Source organism: Bactrocera tryoni, chromosome 3 (genome assembly GCF_016617805.1).
Source record: "Bactrocera tryoni isolate S06 chromosome 3, CSIRO_BtryS06_freeze2, whole genome shotgun sequence".
Lineage (NCBI taxonomy): Eukaryota > Metazoa > Arthropoda > Insecta > Diptera > Tephritidae > Bactrocera > Bactrocera tryoni.
In genome coordinates this window covers 60257108-60283335 of record NC_052501.1, presented here as the reverse complement: position 1 = coordinate 60283335, position 26228 = coordinate 60257108, and the positions used below count along the sequence as shown (strand labels likewise).

At 35.3% G+C, this 26228-nt stretch overlaps 1 long non-coding RNA gene across 1 annotated transcript in view; it reads left to right on the top strand.

The window, feature by feature from the left end:
• The first annotated feature begins 10098 nt into the window (after nt 1-10098).
• The window catches only part of LOC120772070, a 57507-nt gene continuing 41377 nt past the window's right edge, over nt 10099-26228 (top strand). The window contains exon 1 of the long non-coding RNA XR_005705034.1: nt 10099-10575. This is a non-coding gene — a long non-coding RNA (uncharacterized LOC120772070). The remainder of the gene's footprint in view (nt 10576-26228) is intronic.

Below are 26228 nucleotides of genomic sequence, written 5' to 3'. Positions count from 1 at the left end.
TGTTAAGACCTCGGATATAACACTTAGTCAGTTGATCAAACATATTATTTCCGATATATTAGTGATGTTAACTGAAAATTTGGATTTTTTGAATTATGACGACGTTGCAGCAAATGAGCGATATATAAAAGAAAGTTGTTGTTGTTAGTTACACCATTTATAACTGAAGAACGGCTAAATCGATTTGGCTGAAAATTGGTGGGGAGGTAACCTAGAATCAGGGTAAAGACATAGGATACCTTTTATCTCTTTATGTCAAAATTTAATACAACTCATAAATACACAAATTATATTTCAAATAATAAGCATTTTTTCAAAATTTGAATATTTCATTTCTTCAAAAACAAAAAAAATAAAATTAAATAAGAAAACCTCACATCTGTATATATAAAAGAAAGTTGTTGTTGTTAGTTACACCATTTATAACTGAAGAACGGCTAAATCGATTTGGCTGAAAATTGGTGGGGAGGTAACTTAGAATCAGGGTAAAGACATAGGATACCTTTTATCTCTTTATGTCAAAATTTAATACAACTCATAAATACAAAAATTATATTTCAAATAATAAGCATTTTTTCAAAATTTGAATATTTTATCTATATCTATATATCTATATCCATATAAATAAAAATGAATCGCCAAAATGTATGTACGCTCATAACTCAATAACGCCTGGACCAATTTGGCCAACTCTCTTTCTTAAATGTTCGTTGAAGTTCAAAGATGGTTTTTACGGCGAGAAAATTCGAATAATTTCTGGAAAACCCCTAAAAATAGCCTTTTTCCTTTCCCCATACAAACGTTACATACATACATACATACATATGTACATAGGTTGTTTGTTGTGGATCGGGAAAGGTTTAGAAACAAATACCTTATACTTTTCATGAGGAGAAGTCGGAAAATTGGACAATTCCAAAAAGTAACATTTTTCATACACATTTTTTTCAATTTTTGTTTGTTTTGTTTTATCAATATTTTGATTTGTAAATTATTTGAATCGTTCAATTGCGGTCGCTTGCTTTTTTATTCCGGCTATCAAAGGAAAAATTATTGAAAATTATTATTCAGTGAAAACTTTATGTGTGTTTCAGACAAAAGTGATCAATTACTGATTGGGGAAATTTGTTACTGCAGAAGCCACGAAAGAGGTCAGCGCTAATATTTTTCAGCGTTCTTTTTTGCCATCAACGTATGTCTAATTCACATTCAAAACTCATGTCAATATTGAATATAAGTACTTCCAAAATGCGATGACATAGTACGTGCGGAATTATGGATCGCGGTCAATCAGCTAGCGATCGTAATGATATCACAGCACGACTTTTTAAACAATAGCTGCGATGTTTGACGGTCTTTATCTTGAAGCAACCTATGGTATACATATATGGTGCTGTTAGATGCTGAATGTATTCTGTTGCGTGTTGCCGCACGCACACATTCTTCTTTGGATGCGGATGGTGATTACACCAGATCAAATTGATGAAATCATTTCAGCGGAAATTCCTGATTCAGAGATAGATCCAGAATTATACGAAGTGGTGAGAAGCCTATATGGTTCATGGACTTTGGGAAGCACTTTACAATCCCACTTTGGTTTGTATGTCTGACAATAAATGCACAGAGAAACACTAATCATGTGCTGTTCTTTCGGAAACGGAAATGGGAAATGATGGATATTCACTGTATAGGCGTCGCTCACCAGACGTCAATGGCAGAACATTTAGCATTTAGAGGCGTGAATATCGACGTTAACAACAGATCGAAGTAGACAACACATGGATCGTACCATATTCGCCACTTTTGTCTAATTCACATACAAAACTCATGTCAATGTTGCATATTGCAGATTGGTGAAATCGATCAAATACGTTTGCAAGTACGTCACCAAAAGCAACAACATAGCGGTTATTGACCTTGAACGATATGAGATCAGCAGTATCAAATGGGTCGATGCCTGTGAACCGCAATCGCAAAGCGCTTTGTAGGATGTTTACTTTTGCAATTCATGAAAGTTTTCCGACTCTTGTGCGTCTCGCGGTTCAACTTCATTTAAGTCATTGCGTATTGTGAATGGTACAGTGTGTGCAACTTTGTGAGAAGCATGCCAGCAGTTGCATTTGCTGGAACACGATAATCACTGGAAAGAGACGAAGGACAATGCAAGAGTTACTTCGCATGCCACTGAAGTTCGCATACTTTTCGCGAAGATCATTTCGACATATCAGCCTTCAAATTCGCGTTAATTATGGGATACGAAAAAATGACATTGCCGATGACATTTTACATTGTATTCGCTAAGAATTGGAAATGGGCAAATTTCGGTTGATACTTCCAGTGGTTTGATATCAATTTCACATCCCTTTTGTCAATTCACTTCAACGGAAGATGAACTCATCACGAATGTTTATCCACACACTGGCAAAATTGTCGTAACTGCAAATGCTTGAGTGCACGCGCAATTTTAGTTGTCAAAAATACCGATGTTAATGACTTAAACTGGAAGATTCAAAGTCAAATTCCGGGAGGTTTGCGCTCATATAAATCGATCGATCGTCTTGACAAGAAAGACGAAACCGTAAATTATCCAGTGGAATTTCCAAATTCTTTGGAGAGCCTTGGTATGCCCCAGCATCATTTGCGTCTCAAAGTTGGATCTGTCATTATTATGTTTCACAATCTTCATGCGCCGAAACTGTGTAATGGAACCCAACTGATTATGACGCAGTTATCGAATACAAGGGACAGCTATTTCAGTTCAAACGTATACAATTTCCAGGGAAAATTGCCTTTGCGTTAGCAATCAACAGGACACAAGGAAATCGGGAAATGCTATGTTTTTCACACGGCCGGATATATGTGGCGTGTTGACGAGTTGGAAACCCATCTTCTCTGTATCTTTACGCACCAGAACAGAAATCAAAAAATTATGTTTATTAAGCTGCGCTACATTAAAAAAATGTAGAACAATCGAAAATAAATCATTTTCGACACAATGGGCCTAATCATTGAATCCGCAACGAATTCGATTTCGATACGATACAGATTTTCGATCGAAAATTTTCATGCAATCATTCATTCCGTCGATAAACTGCTTTATCAAAAAACACAAATGTCAAACTACATTATCGACGGTAAATTTGACAAGTTTGAAAAATTAAATTGGCTGGGCTTTTGCTTCGTTTATATAAATATTTGAAATGGATACAATCATGTTACATTTAAGTGATAGCGATAATGAGGATGAAAATTGTATACAAATTCGTCGCGAGCGCAGAAATTTGAGGAATAATTCAAAAGACATATTGGAAATGGATGATTATAAGTGAGTATTTAAGCTAAAAACGACATAGATAACTTTGTTTACATGCATATACATTTACAGTTTCTTCAAAAATTTTCGCATCAACAAAGGAGCATTTATATACATTTTAGAGGAATACGAAAATGTATGTGGAAATGATAAGAGACAAGGTTCTCCTTCTCCGAAAATAAAACTTGCTGCATGTCTGCGCTTCTTTGCCACAGGCAACTATCAGCATTGTGTTGGAAAGGACTTCAATATAAATGTGGCCCAATCGACATTCTGTGGAATATTAGAGGAAGTTCTAAACATTCTTGAGTACAGACTATGTTCACGGTGGATTTCTATTTACATGAATGAAAACGAAGAATTGGTATCAAAAACATTTTTTTTGCCAAGTCAAAAATTCCGGGTGTGACAATGGCAGTTGATGGAACTCACATAAAGATAATGGCTCCAACGAGAGATAAACATCTTTATTATAATCGCAAAGGATTCTCAAGTCTGAACGTTATGATAGTGAGACTTTTATATTTATCTTTGAACTGAATATTTATATATATTCGCTTTTCTGAATGTATATAGGCAGTAGTCACGATTCTCATATATGGGATTTGAGTGACATAAAAACTATCAGCGCAACCAATTATCGGAGAGGATATGCAAATTTAATATTAGGTGAGAAACCATTGATATAAGTACGATCACCTAATAAAAATGTACGCATTAAAGGAGATAAAGGGTATCCTCTTCAACCATGGCTCATAACTCCATTTAGAGAACCAATCACATGCCTCAGAAAAAGAAGATTTAATACGTATCATGCTAAAGGCCGAATAGTTGTTGAGAAAACAATAGGTTTATTAAAATCTGTATTTCGTTGCCTTTGCAGTGAACGAGGACTACATTACGCACCATATAAAGCAGCGCGTATTGTTAATTTCTGTGCATTGCATAATATTCGTTTGCATTTTAATTCTAACGAAAATTTTAATGAGCCACACCTGGATATATCTGAAAATGAATATTCAAACAATGATGACAATGATTTAAATGATATGCCTACCGACGAAGCAAATAGAATAAGAGAAACTTTTTTAGATATGTTTTAGTATAAGTTCATATATAACTAAATATGTTGAGTTCATTATTATTAAAACTAAGTTAAAAAACGTAAAAATTCATTAAAATGTAAATATTTTGAATTAATAATAAAAACTTATGGATTATTTAAATGTTCAAGTTCCAGTTCTAGAATTTTTTTTTGGGTTCCAATTTATCAAAGGCTATTTTTTCCATGACAGCATTATGTCGCTTCACTTCTTTCAATTTATCCTTCTCATTTTCACTTAGTTTCCTAAGCCACCTGTTTGTGTCGGACTGTTCTTGGATATAGTCTTTTTGATGTTTAATGAGCGTGGCTAACAATTTAGATACATTTTCCTCCATCTTTTTTTGAATATTTATTTGTTCTGTAAGAAGACCCATTTTGTTTATTTTACTCTTTTTATGTGGGGTACAGAACACATCAGCATCTGCATTAGATTCTATGGTCTGGCCAGGAGTCATATATGACGTTTCAATCAAGTCAATGTCAGGCTGGGAATAAATTGACTCAACCGGTCTTTTGCGGGGAGTACTTGTTGTTGGTATTTTTTCCGGAATATTTTCTTTTGAGCATCCAAAACTTGTAATGCCCTTTAATCCCTCCACTGATGCATTGAGTGATAGAATAACACTCACTTCCTCTTCCAGTGCACTTAAAGAAATTTGGCTGAACGGCCCACCTCCTGTTCCTGAAATTTGCTTTGCATTTTTGACCATTTTTTTCTTCGTCGCAAACTTGAAATCTGTCCAAACCTATAACTTAGGTAGCTTAATTCCGATAATATACAAATGGTGATTTTTCATACCTTCTTCCATCCAGTTCTGTCCTTGTTTGGGGGACCTACTGCGTTTAATTTGTTTGAAATTTCTTCCCTAAAATGATTCAATTCGCCTGGTGCTCTTTGCGAAAATCCTTTCGCTATGTCGGGGTGCAGCTTCATTTCACTTACTAACACTTCAAATTGTTTTTTGTTGGTGTGTTTTTGTCTCTTATCTCTAAAATATCAATTTAAAATAAAAATGATTGCGTCATTAGCAATTGTTTTTAAAAATACTTACAAATTATCCATTTTTGTAAGAATTCCGCAACGCACTCACCAACGGATTGATTTCGACACAAATTTTCGATATTGCGGTACCAATGATTTCGAAATTAGCGACATCTATGTGCCGCGAAAAGCATTTTATCAAGCCGGTAAGTGAGTTCACTTCGATCGAAAATTTTATTTTCGATACGGTTTCAATGATTTCAACGCAAATTTTTTCGATCATATCGAACCATATTTCGATCGAAACAGATTCCATGATTAGGCCCAACATAATTTCAACATTCAACGCAGGACAACGGCTGCGGGGTCAGCTAGTAAATAAATAAAAATGAATCGCAAAAATGTATGTACGCTCATAACTCAATAACGCCTGGACCAATTTGGCCAATTCTCTGTCTTAAATGTTCGTTGAAGTTCAAAGATGGTTTTTATGGCGAGAAAATTCGAATAATTTCCGGAAAACCCCTAAAAATAGCCTTTTTCTTTTCCCCATACAAACGTTACATATGTACATACATATATACATACATATGTACATATATAAAAATGAATGTTTGTTTGTTAGTAACACTAAGAGAACGGTTAATGAAATTTTTAAAGGTTGTTTGTTGTGGATCCGGAAAGGTTTAGAAACAAATACCTTATACTTTTCATGAGGAGAAGTCGGAAAATTGGACAATTCCAAAAATTAACATTTTTCATACACATTTTTTCAATTTTTGTTTGTTTTGTTTTTCAATATTTTGATTTGTAAATTATTTCAATCGTTCAATTGCGGTCGCTTGCTTTTTTATTCCGGCTATCCAAAGGAAAAATTATTGAAAATTATTCAGTGAAAACTTTATGTGTGTTTCAGACGAAGTGATCAATTACTGATTGAAATTTGTTACGAAGCCACGAAGAGGTCGCGCTAATATTTGTCGGCGTTCTTTTTGCCATCAACGTATGGCAGCCCAAAGAAAGGCAAGAAGTACTCCCAAAATGCGATGACATACGTGCGGAATTATGGATCGCGGTCAATCAGCTAGCGATCGTAACGATATCACAGCACGACTTTTTAAACAATAGCTGCGATGTTTGACGGTATTTATCTTGAAGCAACCTATGGTATACATATATGGTGCTGTTAGATGCTGAATGTATTCTGTTGCGTGTTGCCGCACGCACACAATCTTCTTTGGATGCGGATGGTGATTAATCAAATTGATTAATCAAACTGATGAAATCATTTCAGCGGAAATTCCTGATTCAGAGATAGATCCAGAATTATACGAAGTGGTGAAAACCAATATGGTTCATGGACTTTGGGAACCTTACAATCCCACTTTGGTTTGTATGTCTGATAATAAATGCACGAAACACTACTCATGTGCTTTTCTTTCGGAAACGGAAATGGGAAATGATGGATATTCACTGTATCGGCGTCGCTCACCAGACGACAATGGCAGAACATTTAGCATTTAGGGGCGTGAATATCGACGTTAACAACACATCGAAGTTGAAAACATATGGATCGTACCATGTTCGCCACTTTTGTCTAATTCACATTCAAAACTCATGTGAATGTTGCATATTGTAGATTGGTGAAATCGATCAAATACGTTTGCAAGTACGTCACCAAAGAAAATAACATAGCGGTTATTGGCCTTGAACAATATGAGATCAGCAGTATCAAATGGGTCGATATGTATGTGTGGTCAATAAAGCGCTTTGTAGGATGTTTACTTTTGCAATTCATGAAAGTTTTCCGACTGTTGTTCGTCTCGCGGTTCAACTTCATTTAAGTCATTGCGTATTGTAAATGGTACAGTGTGTGCAACTTTTTGAGAAGCATGCCAGCAGTTGCGTTTGCTGGAACATGCTAATCACTGGAAACAGACGAAGGACAATGCAATAGTTACTTCGCATGCCACTGAAGTTCGCATAGTATTCGCGAAGATCATTTCGACATATCAGCCTTCAAATTCGCGTTAATTATGGGATATGAAAAAATGACATTGCCGATGACATTTTACATTGTATTCGCTAAGAATTGGAAATGGGCACATTTCGCTTGATACTTCCAGTGGTTTGATATCAATTTCACATCCCTTTTGTCAATTCACTTCAACGGAAGATAAACTCATCACGAATGCTTATCTGCACATTGGCAAAATTATCGTAACTGCAATTGCTTGAGTGCACGCGCAATTTTAGTTACCAAAAATACCGGTATTAATGACTTAAACTGGAAGATTCAAAGTCAAATTTCGGGAGGTTTGCGCTCATATAAATCGATCGATCGTCTTGACAAGAAAGACGAAACCGTAAATTATCCAGTGGAATTTCCAAATTCTTTGGAAAGCCTTGGTATGCCCCAGCATCTTTTGCGTCTCAAAGTTGGATCTGTCATTATTATGTTTCAAAATCTTCATGCGCCGAAACTGTGTAATGGAACCCGACTGATTATGACGCAGTTATCGAATACAAGGGACAGCCATTTCATTTCATACGTATTCAATTTCCAGGGAATTGGCCAGATATACGTGGCGTGTTGACGAGTTGGAAACCCATCTTCTTTGTATATTTACGCACCAGAACAGAAATCAAAAAAATTATGTTTATTAAGCTGCGCTACATTAAAAAAATGTAGAACAATCGAAAATAAATCATTTTCGACACAATATAATTTCAACTTTTTATCATTTCAAAGCATATAATTTCACGCAGGACAACGGCTGCGGGGTCAGCTAGTATAATAATATATATATCGTCACCTAAAATACAAACCAATGTATCATAAAAAATAAATTGAAATCGCTGACAGATATAATAACCAAAATGTATAAATTTTATAACGAAAACTTAAATTTTGTTAACCAAAAAATATAACTACTTTATATCCAAAACTCACATTTTGTTTCAATATGAGTGCATGATAACCGTAAAATATAACCACTTTATATAAAATATAAATAGAAATCGCTGACAGAAATAATAATCTAAATTTATCAATTTTATAACGAAAACTTTAATTTTGTTTGAATATGAGTGCATAATAACCAAAGAATATAACCACTTTCACCACTTTATAACAAAAAGTCAATAGGGGTATTCTCTTGCTTCCCAGCACCCATTGCAGAATCTAGTGATATATGAACGGCTGATTCGGTCAATTTATTGTTAATGACTATTATGCATGGCTATTGTGAATTGACGCACCTTTTGCATACATTTTTAACAAAAAAAACTGTAACAAATCTTTATAATTGAAATAGAAATTATAAAATGTATTTAAAACTTATCTTCCTCAAATTTAACGACGTAATATGTCTTTATGTAAAATGGCAACTACAGCAGGGCTGCTATTATATTTTTGGGTGACATTGCACGCAAATATACATAGGTTTTGGTCTGACATATTTTACAGCCCTTGCAAATATTTTTCTGCGTGTGTTTGTTGTTGTGCCGTTGTAAATCTGCAATTCTTGCACCGTGCACCGGGTTTTGCAAGAGCAAGAGAATACCTCTAATATATTTTTTTATTTTTAACGCAGAAAGGAGTACTACGCGAACTTCAGTCACCCCGGGTATTCGCTCGGCTAGAGTTATTTTTTTAGAGCACGGCCGAAGGCCGCCAACGCTGAAAGGAGTACTACGCGATATTACTTCAGTCACCCCGGGTATTCGCTCGGCCAGGGTTATTTTTTTAGAGCGCGGCCGAATGCCGCCAACGCAGAAAGGAGTACTACGCGAAAGTACTTAGTCACCCCGGATATTCGCTCGACCAGGGTTATTTTTTTCAAGCGCGGCCGAAGGCCCCCAACGCAGAAAGGAGTACTTCGCGAAAATACTTCAGTCACATAAATTACGTATTACACATACACATATGTAGAAAGTATTTTTTTTATAGTTAATAGGTATAGAAAAAAGAATCACGCGATAAAACAAACAAAGAAAAATTGTTAAAAATCCTACATATTTACTGTTTAATATGTGGCAAGGCTCGTTTTCCTCATAATTGCAAACAATCTAACCTTTTCATCGATGAGTGTGCTAAGTGATTTTTAAATTAATAAATTTAGGTAAAATATAGCAAAATAAAAGTGAAATGTAATCTTATTTCAAAGCTTAGAGTGTGTATTTAAATATACAAAGTAAAAAATGTAAAAAAATTTTGTGAAACATAGAGAAATAACATGTTTTCTTAGTGCAAATTTTTCAACTTTTAATCGTGAATATTTTAAAATATATTAGTAATTTTTACATTATTTTTGGATATTCCTCCTCTGGAGAAGCTCCCCTATCCGAACATACCCCATTTATACGGAAATTCGGTTTTTTTACCCCTGCCAAAGTAATCGGAATCGTGCCACCATATTCATGGTAATACCTTTTAAACTAAATGAGAGCCCAATAAAAAAAATTAACTATGCAACACGCTTCAAGTGTTAAAACTCTACTCTCTATATTTTATTGCTGAAAAGAATTTGCCAATATTGCCGATAATTTATTTTGACTTGCGATACAAATAACGTTGGAAATATGAAGACCAAAACCACACATTATATTTCACATATACTTTTATATTCCACTCTCCATGTATGTAAACATATGTACATAGAGATGTGTACGCACCGTTTGAATTGTCACGCGTAATAAACGCTTATTCTTTATACGTATTGGCTAGCTGTGCGCAGCATGCATTGTATTTTTTTCTTTTTAGTTACTAATTAAACTTTGCCAAAGCAACATCCTTAATAGGTTATGGGCCTAGATAGCATCACAGTGCGATTGAAAGTGAATTTGACTTTATAAAAACAAAAGTAATTGTGGACTTTCTGTGCAGTAACTCATGTACATACAAGTAAATTGCAATCGAATTAAGTTCTTGTAAAATACTGAACATATTCATACACATAACTGTATTCTCTCCAAAATGAGTATGTCTTTCCAAGTTGAGAAACTGAGTGAAGAAAATTACGATGTGTGGTCTATGTTGATGCAGAGTGTTCTGATAATATCAGACCTGTGGGACGTCGTGTGTGGTGATTTCATCAAGCCTGTATCAGAGGCAGAGTAGAGACAGTTGACCAAAGTCGATAGAAAGCCAGGGTTGGAACACTTATTGTTATTGTGCGTGTAATAATATTTATGTAAAATATAAAATGCTTATTTTAAGCAAATATATAAAATATTAATAAAAAACAAGTAAGGAGGGGCTAAGTTCGGGTGTCACCGAACATTTTATACTCTCGCATGGTAAAGTGATAATCGAGATTTCATAATACGTCATTTACATATTTTTCAAATACCGTATTTTTGTAAAGTTTTATTCCGCTATCATCATTGGTTCCTAATGTTTATACTCGTATTATACAGAGAAGGCATCAAATGGAATTCAAAATAGCTTTATATTGGAAGAAGGCGTGGTTGTGAACCGATTTCACCCATATTTCGTACATGTCACCAGGGTGTTAAGAAAATATTATATACCGAATTTCATTGAAATCGGTCTAGTAGCTCCTGAGATATGGTTCTTGGTCCATAAGTGGGCGGCGCCACGCCCATTTTCAATTTTTAAAAAAAGCCTGGGTGCAGCTTCCTTCTGCCACTTCCGTAAAATTTAGTGTTTCTGACGTTTTTTGTTAGTCGGTTAACGCACTTTTAGTGATTTTCAACATAACCTTTGTATGGGAGGTGGGCGTGGTTATTATCCGATTTCTTCCATTTTTGAACTGTAAATGGAAATACCTGAAGAAAATGACTCTGTAGACTTTGGTTGACATAGCTATAGTAGTTTCCGAGATATGTACAAAAAACTTAGTAGGGGGCGGGGCCACGCCTACTTTTCCAAAACAATTGCGTCCAAATATGCCCCTCTCTAATGCGATCCTTTGTGCCAAATTTCACTTTAATATCTTTATTTATGGCTTAGTTATGACACTTTATAGGTTTTCGGTTTCCGCCATTTTGTGAGCGTTGCAGTGGGCCGATTTTGCCCATCTTCGAACTTATCCTTCTTATGGAGCCAAGGAATACGTGTACCAAGTTTCATCATGATATCTCAACTTTTACTCAAGTTACAGCTTGCACGGACGGACGGACGGACAGACGGACAGACAGACATCCGGATTTCGACTCTACTCGTCACCCTGATCACTTTGGTATATATAACCCTATATCTGACTCTTTTAGTTTTAGGACTTACAAACAACCGTTATGTGAACAAAACTATAATACTCTCGTTAGCAACATTGTTGCGAGAGTATAATAAATATGTAGAAATATTGTAGTGAAGTGTAAGTGTATAAAAGTGCATAATATGAAAGAAAAACTAACCATAAATCGAGAAATTGCAAAATTAAATTAGCGAAATTTTCATCTTTAAATGCAAATATCTCGAAAACTATAAGTTTGCGGCGGCTAGAATTTTCTTAATCTGGAGCATCAGCCCTATCCAACCATACCACATTTAACCCTGAAATCGTGGGATGGTATAGTAAAGTTTCCCCGAAAGCCATTAGCTTGCATCATACTAAACCTGCAACCTTCTCAAAGACTGCATATTAAGCAGTGCTTAACCGCGGCAAATGCATGGAAAAAGCTAAAAGAAGTTCACACGCCGGCCGGCCCAAAACGTCAAGTACAATTGTACCAAAGATTATTGTCTCTTAAAATGCAGGAGAACGATAGTATACATACATCTTAATTAGTTTGTAGAAATTTCAAATAAATTGGAAGAGCTGGGCATACGAGTAGACTTAGGCGACCCTGTGAAGATGATTACGTTGTTGTCTAGTCTGCCCAGAAGTTTCGAGCATTTTCTCCAGTTAATGTGCATGCACCAAATGAACGTATCCTCTGCTTATCTCAATGGTGACTTACATGATAAGGTATACATGCGGCAGCCTTAAGGTTTCATTGACGAACTGCATCCAAAACGAGTCCTAAGGCATCGCAAACCATTGTTTGGCGTGAAACAGAGTGGACGCGAATGGAACGCCGCACTATTGAAAAATGGTTTTACCCCCTGCCCCAGTGAACTATGTTTATATATACGCAAAGTTGAAGGCAATTTGCGCATTATTGTTGTATATGTTGATGATCTCATGATAGCAAGTTTTGACAAGGATGACCTGAACAAGATCAAGATCCTCATCTCCAAAGAGTTCGATGTGGTCGATGGCGGTCAACTAAAGCATTTCCTCGGTATGGAAATCGAGAGAGAAGGAGAGACCGGAAACTTTAAAATCGGTAGTAAGCAGTACATTGAAGCATTTCTTAATGAATATACTATGCAAAACTGTAAACCAAATGATATTCCATTGGCCATCAAGTTAATTGAACAAATGAGGACAGAATATTCACTGTTACGTGGATGCGGATTGTGCTGGCGATTCTACCGATCGCAAATTATTTACTGGTTAGACCTTCCTCGTAGCAGGTGCTGTATTCAGCTGAAAGTCATAAGAAACAAAGCATTTTAGCCCTGAGCAGCACAGAAGCCGAGTACATTGCCTTATCCACGGTGGCAAAAGAAGCAGTGTACATTAGGGAACTGGTCGGCGAAATCGCATTTGGAGCCATTGAAACGATACCAGTGTACAGCGATAATCAAAGCGCACAATGATTAGTTAAGAATCCTAAGTTTGATGCAAGAAGCAAATACACAGACATTAAATACCACCACTTTAGGGACATTATATAAAAGTAAAAGTATAGAAAATTAATATGTTTCTACAGAAAATATGATGGTGTTGTCAAAGAATTTGAGTAGGACTAAACATGTTAAATGTATTAATTTCACGGACTACTGTAAAGTAAATATTCTTTATTTTTTGAAATAGTTTATAGAAGGAAAATATTTTATTTATTTGTATTAATTTGAGAATGTGAATATACTGCGTTGAGAAGGATTGTTTGAAGTATGAGGACTAAAACAACACATTATAATGGGTTGTCAAAAAAGTCTTGCGGTATTTTCGCTAGTTGGCGCTGAAAGCGCGTAGTTCTAGTTTTATTCGTCGCATCGGGTCATGCTATACCTTTCTGGAAAGCTCATTTCACGCGAGTTAATACATGACTTACACTGAACCCAACTGATAATAGCTACCACACATATACATCTACCTAGCAATAAGCTGACATCACTTACTATAAGATAACACTATCCAAATAACTAAACTAATTGTCTTCCACATCAGTACTTTTCCACTTCAGTACTTTTCCACAATAGAATAGAAACCACAAAACTACAACTGATAAGCATATTACTTTGAAGCTAAGTTTTTTGTATAAATACAAGCACCCGCTTGTATACAACATCTTTTTTCTGTTCATTAAGTGATTAAATAAAGATCGCTCTACGGAGCTAAAAATATATTTTTTATAAAATAATAAAGCGTAAACTTTAATTCGCGCCCGAGCAGGGACACACTAATAAAAAGGAATCAGAATAAATTCCTTAACAAGTGAAGGATATAAAAACACATCCTAGGAAAGTGTCCCAAAACTAAAAAGGACCTGTCAACAAAAAAGGATTCGATACAAAAATCCTTCAAGGACAAGAAATAAGGTTGAATCCAGTAACTAAAATTCAAGCAAATTTTCAAACCGGTCCAACAAACCAAATGGCTGAACACGCTGCAGAAATCCTAGCACTTCAAATAATCGTGCAAGACCTACAGAAAAAATTCGCCGAAGCTCAAATAGGTAATACACCAATATTAGAAGCCCAGGATGAAATCTGTACATACACTGATCCCAAAGAAGTCGACTTAGGACTCTTCAAATCAGCAATAACAGTGTTTAGTGGAGATTATCACAAATACAGAATTGGAGAAAACTAGCAATAACTCTAATGAATTCTGTGAAAATATTTCGTGGACAAAACATTTACACTGAAGCCCTGATCTTTCTCAGAGGAAAGATCACAGGACGAGCTGCACAAATCCTCATCAACAACAACACAAAGCTGAACTTCGATGAAATCATAGACCGCCTAGATGACTCTTATGCAGATCAACGCCCACTCTATGTACTCGAGAAAGATATGATGCGAATACGACAAGAAGAAAAACCTCTCCACATATACTACCTGATATATATATACTCACCTGAACCAAGCACTCAACGGAGTATTATCCAAGATAGAAATGTCACACAAAAATGAATTTGTGATAGAAGCTCTATCAAAAGAAGTGCAACTAAAAGCGATACGTACATTTATCGCAGGGTTAAAAAGTACAGCAACAAAAAACGCGCTGTACTCCAGAAATTGCTCAAACCTGATGGAAGCCTACGGTATAGCAAGGACCATGCAACATGACACTCATTATCACCAACTGGAACACATACCCAGAACATACCAGAAGAGTCAGCAACAATGGCAGAGACCACAAATATACCCACCTCTTCAACCAACTTTCGTGCAACAAACACAGCCAGTGGTACCAATGGATGTAGATCCTTCATCAACAAGATTCAGAAGACAACCATACAATCCACAACCACCACAATTTCAGCAGACAAGCAGACAAACACCGAATCCCTTCAAAACAGTAATGCAACGAGTAGGAGAACAATTCAAGAGAAGCAGAGACGAATCATCAAATATAAATCAACGCAAAGCGCAGCGGATCAACTAAATGAATGATGCACAAACTTATGAAGATAACATATCACTCTACAATGAAGCAGCTAGCGTAAGTTATAAAAATACTAACCAACAAAAACATTTTTTTATAAGGCATCACGGTCTTCCAACACTCCGACGTACTGCACCAGACGGAAGATACGTGTACTCTACTAATAGATACAGGTGCCACAAGTAGTTATGTAAGTAAAGACTATCCATTTGCAGAAAGGATAAAATTAGACAAACCTATTAAATTCAATACATTACATGGAACTTCAGTAGTTACCCACAAAAGAGAAATTAATCTCGTGGGATTTGACTTGGATTTTTACGAAACAGAAGAATTAAAAGAATTTGATTTAATATTAGGAGAAGATTCCTTAAGAAAAATGAAAGCAAAAATAGATTTATTCGAATATTCTATAACATTTAAAAAAATATCTGAACAAGTAAAGGAACAAATTAATTATACTATAGGAGACAAAACTTATGAAAAAGAAATAACCTTTTACAACCACAATACAAGCAGAGATCAGGACTGAAACCAGAGAACCTGTTTGGGTACGACAATACCCCTATCCATATGCTTATCAGGACTTTGTCGAAAAGGAAATACAGAAGCTATTAAAAAATAACATAATACAAAAAAGTAAAAGCCCATATAACTCACCAATATGGACAGTCTCAAAAAAGGATTAGATGAAGAAGGTAAACTGAAAAAAAGAATGGTTATAGACTTCCAAAAATTAAATAAACAAACGATAGCAGATAGATACCCTATTCCAGATATAACTATGACTCTCCAGAATTAAGGTAAAGCCAGATACTTTACAACAACTGACTTAGAATCAGGATTCCACCAAATTATGATAAAACCAGAAGACAGAGAAAAAACCGCATTTTCAGTCAATGGAGCCAAATATGAATTCCTTCGCCTACCGTTCGGCCTAAAGAATGCTCCAGCCACATTTCAAAGATGTGTCGACGACATACTGAGACCCTTTATTGGAAAATGTGCATATGTATATATCGACGATGTATTAATTTGCTCTACTGACCCAAAGCAACATATTAAAGACATCACTAATATTATACATACCCTACATGCAGCCAATATGAAAATCTCAGAGGAAAAATCTAATTTTTTTCAAACAAAAACAGAATTCTTAGGACATATCATAAACAATGGAAGAATTACAGTAGATCCAGGGAAAATCGAAGCTATAGATAGGTATAAAATTCCTGAAACACTAAAGGAATTACGATCATTTTTAGGACTAGCCTCCTATTATAGGAAATTCGTGAAGAACTTCGCACATATATGCAAGCCATTAACAATTTACCTAAGGGGAGAAAACGGAAATATTTCAAAAAATAAAAGTAAAAACGTAAAGTTACAATTAGATAAAGAAGCACTAAATGCTATAAATGAAATAAAAAATAAATTAAAAGAAAAAGTTGAACTATATCAACCAGATTTTAATAAAGGGTTTGACTTAACCACAGATGCTAGTAACTACGCAATAGGAGCAGTACTAAGCCAAGGAAGAAATCCTATATCATTCATATCAAGAACATTGACGAAAACGGAACAAAATTATTCTACAAATGAAAAGGAAATGTTAGCCATAATTTGGGCGTTACAGAAATTTAGAAATTATTTATACGGAATAGCAGACCTAACTATATACACAGACCATCAGTCTTTAATATTTTCCATATCAGAAAAAAACCCGAATACTAAATTAAAGAGATGGAAAAATTTGATAGAGGAATACGGTGCCAAGCTAAAATACAAACCAAGGCATGAAAATATTGTAGCAGACGCTTTATCACGACAAATAAACATAATGTCAGATACGTCAATGCACTCAGCTGAATCATCCGGACCAAGAAACATAAAAATGATAGCAAAACCATTAAATTCATTTCAAACCCAAATTATTTTAACACCGTCACAAACAAACGAAAAAACAGCAACAACTATATTTCCCCGACACGAACGATTCGAAATAAAATATAACACTGAAGAATATATGATTCAAACATTAAAACAAATAATGAAACCTAAAATAGTAACAGCATTCCACACTGACTTAGAGACGTGGCATAAACACAAAGAAAAGATAGCAAACATATTTTCAACCTACTATAAAGTATTTACACAAAATAAACTACACGATATAATAGAACAAAAAGATAGGGAAAATATATTAGACTTTACACACAAGAGAGCACACAGAAACGCTCTAAACAACTATAAAGAAATATTAGAAACTTGTTATTGGCCAACACTAAAACGAGACACAGAAAAGATAGTGAAAAATTGTGTCAACTGCATGGAGAATAAATATGAAAGCAAACCAATTAAACAATTATTAGGAAAAAGCCCAGTACCAAATACTCCAGGCACATCAGTACAAATGGACATATTTTATATAAATGGCAAAAGTTATCTCTCTTCTATAGATAGATTTACTAAATACGCATATTTTCGTAAATTAGGAAGTAAACTACATTTTCATGAAATAATAGAAGAAGTGTTATCACAAATTTTTCCGAACTGTACCGAACTCATGACCGATAATGAAAGCATATTCGTCGGCATAGGCACAACCGCATTATTAAATAAATTACAAATTAAACACGAAAAGACAGCAAATAATCATTCAACTTCCAACGCGCAAGTAGAAAGGTTACATTCAACGATATTAGAAATCGCGAGGACTTTAGCTAACGACAGAACTACAACTATGGAAGAAGAAATATTCTCAGCAGTCAAGGAATATAACAGGACTATTCATTAGGTGATAAAGGAAAAACCAGTAGACTTATTTTTAAATCAAAAGGAAATTAACGAAAAAGTGAAAAATTATATAGAAAAAAAACAAGAACGTATGTTAGAATACCAAAATAGAAAAAGAAGCCAAAAAGATTTTAAACCAGGACAAATAATTTATGAGAAAAGTAGTAGAAGACAAAAATATAACAAAAGATATATTAAACACATAGTAAAAGAAAATAAAGAAAATACGGTGCTTACAACGAAAAATAAACTAATACACAAAGATAACATACGAAATGTACTACCCGATAATAATATTAATAATTCTAGTGAACAAATCACTACAATACCAAATAACTAATGTGGAAAATAAAAAGCTTATATTAACCGAGACATATCCGTCATACATTTATAATGAATCAGATTACTTATATCACATGATAAACTTAACAAAAATTTTATAACATTATGACACACTCTCAACTTTAGCTAAAAACTCTCCGGAATTACATAGGGACATAGCCTTAGTCAACAGAATAGAAGTGTTAAAAAATCAATTATTAATTAGAAGAAAGAAAAGGAGCATAAATTTCTTAGGATCAGCACTTAGCTTTATAACAGGCGTACCAGATCATGACGATATGATAAAAATAAAACAACAAATTATTGATATAGTAGAAAATAATAATAAACAGAGGTTAATCAACACTCACTTCGAAAAACTGTTGGAATCCTTTAATTATAAAACAATTCATCAACAAGTAATGCTACAAGAAATACTCAAAGAACTTGAAGACTTAACTTTGACAATCAATTTCGCTAAAAATAAAAACTTTTACTCTGCATCGTTAAACACGGAAGATATAGAAAAAATTATTAAATTAGAGAATTCAGACATTCCTGTAATAAATATAATGGAATATTCAGATATACACACTTGTAGAATTAATAACACATTTATTATTATATATAAATACCCTATAATTAAACAAAAATGTGAAACATATGATATTACACCAATAGCATATCGACATGGGAAGTTACAATTAGACAATAAAGTATCTAAATGTGAAAACGAAATAAAAAGAATTAACAAATGTAAAAATATTATATCAAAATTTATATGTCAAGAAACTAAAACAGATACTTGTACAATACCAATGTTATTAAACCTCAAAGCACAATGCAATGTAAAAGAAGAATCAAATGAAGAAATAATTGAAATAAATGAAGGAAATATTTTAATAAATGGTAAAAATAAAATAAATAATGAAACTATCACAGGAACATACCTAATGCAGTTTAAAGAAAATATAAAATTACATAATATAACATTTCACAATCAAAACGAGGAAATTAAAAAATATATCCTGTCACAAGAAGAAAATAATATTAAAATCCTAGATATATTAGAATCAATCTCAAAATATAAATTTAATAACATTGAAAAACTACATAAATTTATTATACCATACGAAGAACACCCAATACAAAACATATTTGTAACCCTAATAATTATATGCATACTAGCTACAACAATATACTTAAGTTTTAAATTGTATTATGCCATATTGAAATGTAAAACTCTAAAACTTAAAGAAAATCAACAAAAAAGATACGAACAAATACTGAAGGCTCAAGGATTGGAACATCTCATAAAGAAAGATGCAATCACCAGCGTATAAAAAGATCAGGAGATCTTTTCACTAGAGGAGGGGGGAGTTAATACATGACTTACACTGAACCCAACTGATAATAGCTACCACACATATACTTCTGCCTAGCAATAAGCTGACATCACTTACTATAAGATAACACTATCCAAATAACTAAACTAATTGTCTTCCACATCAGTACTTTTCCACAATAGAATAGAAACCACAAAACTACAACTGATAAGCATATTACTTTGAAGCCTAGTTTTTTGTATAAATACAAGCACACGCTTGTATACAACATCTTTTTTCTGTTCATTAAGTGATTAAATAAATATCGCTCTACGGAGCTAAAAATATATTTTTTATAAAATAATAAAGTGTAAACTTTAATTCGCGCTAACACGTGTTTGATTGATTGTTGTTTCTTTTAAGTCGTTCGTGAGTTATAGCGTCGCAAACATGGAGCAAAATAACGAGAAAATACGGCATATTTTACAGTACTAGTACGATAAAGACAAAAATGCATCTCAAGCCAATAAAATTTGTGCAGTTTATGGACCCGATACAGTTTCCATTTCCACCGCACAACGATGGTTTCAACTTTTTCGTTCTGGTGTAGAGGTGGTCGAAGATGCGCCACGCTCCGGAAGGCCTGTCGTCGAAAATTGCGATAAAATCGCTGAATTGGTCGAAAGAGACCGGCATAGTAGCATCCGTAGCATCGGTCAAGAGTCATCAAAAATTCATTTCAATTTCAATAAAAAAAAAATTCAATAAAAATACCGCAAGACCTTTTTGACAACCCATTATATCAAATATACTTTTATATTCTACTCTTCATGTATGCAAACATACATAGAGATGTGTAAGCACCGTTTGAATAGTCACGCTTAATCCACGCTTCTTCTGCCAGTGCGCAGCATGCATTTTATTCTTTTTCTTTTTAGTTACTAATTAAACTTTGCGAAAGCAACATTCTTAATAAATAATATCTAACATAAAATTAATACTTAATACAAAATACTTTACAATTCCCCCTCCACCTTATCGCGCATTCAAAATGTTTGCGGATAAAACGCCGGACGACCTTCTCTGCTGCCGAAATGGATAAGGTGATGTGAGCCTGTTCTGCCGAGGTGTTAGCCGCGGTCTCTATCAGTAACCAGTCCGTTCGGGCTCTGGTCAAGTAGTGTGCACTGGGCGCAAGATTAGTAGCCTGTGTTGCCCGGGCGAACGGTAAAGCGAAGAACAGAAGTCAGGGAAATAGGGTAGGTGCATAGGCATCGAGGGTTCAACCGCTTCTGTGTATTTCGGCCAGCCCCTACATACGATTGTAAAACAGAAAGGAATCGAATTTTATATGAAAAAAAAACAATACAGTACAACTGTAGCAGTATACTGGACAACGACACTGGAAACCCAAATAACCCGACTCACATCAATGCGCCAGGAACAGACTCGCAAATGACACCAATAACGGAAAGTGGTCTCTTTAAGCGGACCTAACGACTTAGTAGATCGCCCATTAAGATGCTCAGGGTAGAAAAACCAACGCGAACAAGATTGTCGCCATGAGAGCTGCAAGACAGCACGTCGCAGGAGATTGCATTGAAACCACGCGGCGACCACATGATTGAGCTTGGCGAGAAAACCAGGGAGTTGTTAGATATGATGTGCCCACCACAGCGAACAATCGTCAGAAATCTTAGCTGGCAACATAACAAAGTTATACGAGCTTCAGAAGAATACCAAAAGAACAAAGAAACAAGACGGAATATATTTATAAAACATTCTTGCAACAACTGAAATAATGCCTAATGGACTTCACTAAGAAAAACAGACGAAAAGACCGACTCCTCTTAAGAATAACAAAACTACTCATGGGGAAGAACTTAAGAAATTAAAAAAATAACAAGGAATAAGCTGATATGTTAACCGCCGCTAGCAAAAAAAAAACGGAGAGCTAGCTGGACAGAAATTTAAAGAAAGAAGAAAGCAGCATAAAAGCATCGACCTAAGCCTGATGCGATAGTCATTTCGCGAACCGGGAACATGACATTCAGCGATATCCTAAGGCTTGTTAAAAAAAGAAGAAGCCCTGCAGAAACGGGTGAAAACGTAACCCGGATCAGAAATACGGTCAAAGGTGAAATTCTGATGGAGTTTAAGCACTACTGACTACATAAGCGAAGGCAAAGTGCTAGGAGATCAAGATAAAATTAAAGCACTCGCGCATGATACAACTGTTGAAATCCAGGATCTCGATGAAATAACCGGTGAAAAGACATTGCCAATACTATTCGCACGCAAAAAGCAAAGAACTGGGAGAAAGGGCACTTCGCGAAGACATGCAGCAAGGAACCGTCCTGCAGTGCATGTAAAAAACAAGGAAATGAGAACTCTGACCATCAGACAGGTAGAAAGCAATGTCCTCTTTAAAAAAAACGGCTGCGGTTCTGTAATTGATTTTACGTTCGCTAGTAGTTCTCTACTATGGTCGTATAGAAGGCAAGTGTGCGACTTGTATACGCACAGTAAGTCAGTCAAAAACGTTCAAACCAGAAGCTGAAAAGCTGAAACCCTTGATGTGGAAATATACAAATTAATGCTAGATGACAATCCGACCTACGCGACAGATACATAACAGAAGGCTGGGTACCTAGTTAAACACATCAGCAAAGCCTGCGATGCTACTATACGTAGAAAAAAGAAGACACATACAGGAAACCCGAGTACTGGTGGAATGAGACTATTGAAGCTCTCGAGTAGCGAATCCCACAAAGCGAGGCGAAAGTGTCAAATATAACCATAAACTTCACAATGCCAAACGAGCACTTTAAACGAAAGAAAAATAACCTCAAAAGAGCAATAAAGAAAAGCAAGAGTTTAAAGAGACAAAGGAAAAGGAAAAACTCCTACATGCCCTGGATTATTTAAAATGGTTGTCTAAACTCTTTTTTCGACGCAAATTCTACAAATGCGGCAAATAAATCTGGAGCTATAAACACATCGCAAGTCACTGACAAAAAAAACTATGGAAGCATCTGAGAGATTCGCAAATTAAAGCATCATGCCTAGATACCATCTCGAATAAGGCCCCAAAACTTGCTATTAAACCCAAATCCGCCCCGTTTACGGAACTGTACACGCAATGTTTACGAGAGGGAGTTTTCCCTTAAATTTGGGAAAACAGTGACTAGGTTTTATACAAAATCCAAATAAACTAGCAGTGGAGCCAGGCTCTTATGGACCCTTATGCACGCTGGACACAATGGGGAAAATATTGGATATTACAATAGAAGACATCAAAAAGCTAACGGAGGTTGCAAACAAGACAATTGAAAGAACCACGTGGTTGTATGGTTCCAAAGAATACTGCGCGATAGTAACGTTCGATGTTAAAAATGCCTTCAACTCGGCTTATTGGCCGCATATCATAGCAGCTGTGGAACGAAAGAAAATACCACTTTAACTGAGGATCATATCTTCTAGCTACCTTTCAGATAGGTTACTGCTATATGACACAGAAGAAGAACCTAAAAATCTATGTTGTGAGAGGCGGTGGACCACAAGGCTCAGTACTAGGGACATTACTGTGAAATTTTTTATATGACGGTGTGTTACGTCTCTTCCCGGACTTTGTCACACGAAATTACGTCATTATGGCTATGGAACTTAAAAGAGTTTATGCTAAAACAAGAAGCACTGGCAGACGACTTACTAAACAATGAAAGAACTAAGAAAGAAAAATTAGCCTTAATGAGTGGCAGAAACGGTGGGACGAAACAACAAAAGGTAGATCAACACATACGCTAATCAGAAACGTACAAGCATGGGTAGAGAAAAACCACGGTGAAACTGACTATTACATGACGCAGTTGCAGTCCCTGACTGGGCACAGCTGCTTCAGAGAGTATTTACACATATATGGAATGACGATTGGTTACTGCTCTAACCCACGTTATAAAGATAAAAGAGAGGAACTAAAGAAACTTCTTGAAAAGCGGCTAATCCCTGAAAATATTGTACCGCACATAATACGTTCCCAACAGGTGTGAAACTTTATTAGAAAATGGAGCGCGACATAGAACGTGTAGACTTTGGCATTGTTGTCAGAACATTGCCGATATTTGAGGTATACAGTCTGGTTCACTTGATTAGAGGCAACAATTTTTGTGAAAAAAAATGTTGATTAAAGTTTCTATATTTGATCTTTCAACAAATAGTTTTCTGCTAACTCAAGCTAAGACTGTACTGGTTTGAAAATACAAACACATCGAAATATTATTTCAGCTAACGGTATTTCGTAGCGGTAAAAGTTCGGCAGCTGCAGTATTCTGCTTGATTTATTGGTTCACTTGAATAGAGGCACTTAGTTGGCTTACATCATTTGCGCAATAAAGGTGTGAAGCTAAATATTTTCTTAAGCATTTATTGTGTTAAGTCGTAAACTTGTAAATTCGAATAAAATGGGAAAGCGGAAAAGTTTATCAGAGCGAGAAAAAGGACAAATTGATATATTGACCTATGAAGGACTTTCGAATCGCCAAATTGCCAAAACGATTGGTCGAGGTCCAAATGTTGTTGATCATTATGTGAAAAAGAGTGCCTCCTACGGTAAGAACTACAAAGGTAGGACTGTGATGGCTTTAACACCAAAGGAAACCCGAAAAGTCCTTAGGATTGCATCCAATTCCGCACTTTCAACATCAAAAATTATAAAATTAGCTGATGTTGCAGCTAGCAAATCCACAGTTAGAAGGGCTATTCTGAAAGCACCACATCTGAAATATAAAAAATTAAAAAAAAACCGCCTTTGAATAAACTTCGCAAGCAACGTCGCCTCGATTTTGCAAGTGACCACATGGCTTGGAATTCTGTCACAAATAACGACCCTGGTGAATAGAAAAAAGTTATATTTAGTGACGAAAAGAAATTTAATCTGGATGGGCCGGATGGATACAATTACTATTTCCATGATTTAAGAAAGGTGGAGAAGTACTTGAGTCGCCATCACAGCCGTGAAGGTGGAGTTGTGGTATGGGGAGCAATATCGTGCTATGCCGCGTTCGAGCTGAGAATTGTAGACTCCAGAATTACGGGAAACAGCTATAAAACGATGTTGGAATCATCTTTTCCAGAGATTCGGGAAACATTTGGACCAATTCCATGGATCTTTCAACAAGATAATGCTCCGGTTCACACTGCAAGATTGGTCAAAGCTTGGATGGCGTCCCAAAACATTGAAACCTTAGCATGGCCCCCGTATTCCCCAGATCTCAATATTATAGAAAATGTATGGGGATGGCTAGCTCGTAAGGTTTATGAGAACGGACAACAATTTGAATACAAAAATGATTTAATTCGAAGCATTAAAGCGGCCTGGTCTGAAATTTCGCTAGTCTATCTCGAGAGTTTGTACAAATCCATTCCCCAAAGTGTTTATGAAGTAATTTACAAACAAGGTGCCAGCACAAAATATTAGTCTTTAAAAAATAATGGTTAAAAAACTTTGTTCTTGTATCTATGTATATATTTTTTCTAAATTTGTAAGTGTCTTTATTCAAGTGAACCAATAAATCAAGCAGAATATTGCAGCTGCCGAACTTTTACCGCTACGAAATACCGTTAGCTGAAATAATATTTCGATGTGTTTGTATTTTTAAACCAGTACAGTCTTAGCTTGAGTTAGCAGAAAACTATTTGTTGAAAGATCAAATATAGAAACTTTAATCAACATTTTCTTTCACAAAAATTGTTGCCTCTAATCAAGTGAACCAGACTGTAAATTCAACAGGAGGTTCGAAAATATTTCTTTATATTTATGAAGGCTAAAGAAATTATTCTTACCATTTTAAACATACTTGTACAACCATTTATTATTTGGAAAGGATTCTCTTCGAATTTCTATAATATATCTCACAGATTGACCGATATTTACGGTAAAAAGTTCACAATTGCAACTTTAGTCCACATTATCTGGGTCCTTGAACACTTTTTGGTCATAAGGTAGCCTACTTCAAGCGCACCATTCGGGCAAAGATTTATCCCGATACGTTCATTGGTGCTTCATTTGCATTTAAGAAAGTAAAATTATCAAATGGAATTTCAAGTTGGGTTACGAGGGAAGTAGGCGTGGCTGTTTTCCTACTTCGTTTGTTTTCGCACCATAGGAATGTCAGGATAGCATTAGATATATGTATATCACGCTTTTAGTAGTTTTTAACAATCGTCATGTTACCTTCAGATTTTGTTCAATTTTACAGTATCGATTGGGGTGCTGAAGTAATTTGTCCTGAGCCGATTTGGATATTGCATCTTAGAGGGCGGCCCACGCAAATTTTTTAAACACTTCTAACCCACAGGTGCCCCTTGCTACTGCAATCTCCTATGCCAAATTACAGTGTTAATTATGCTTCCCGGTGGTCTGTGGTCAGGATTTCTCGCACACTACTCAAGTTCAATTACAACTATTTAAGAAAAACAAAATTGTCGAGAAATGTTCACTAAAATTTGGATTTTTTTTTAACTTTAGCCGAAAAACAATTTTCACTTTTTTTATTTTTCCTTCGCCCAATACCCAGTTGGTCTTAATTAAATGTTGATTATGTAAATTCTGCTGTCAACGCGAAGGCATCCTTTTTCGAGAAACTGCCGAAAATGCCGTCGTAATGACAGAGTTTCGAATATTCTTTTTGATAATTTC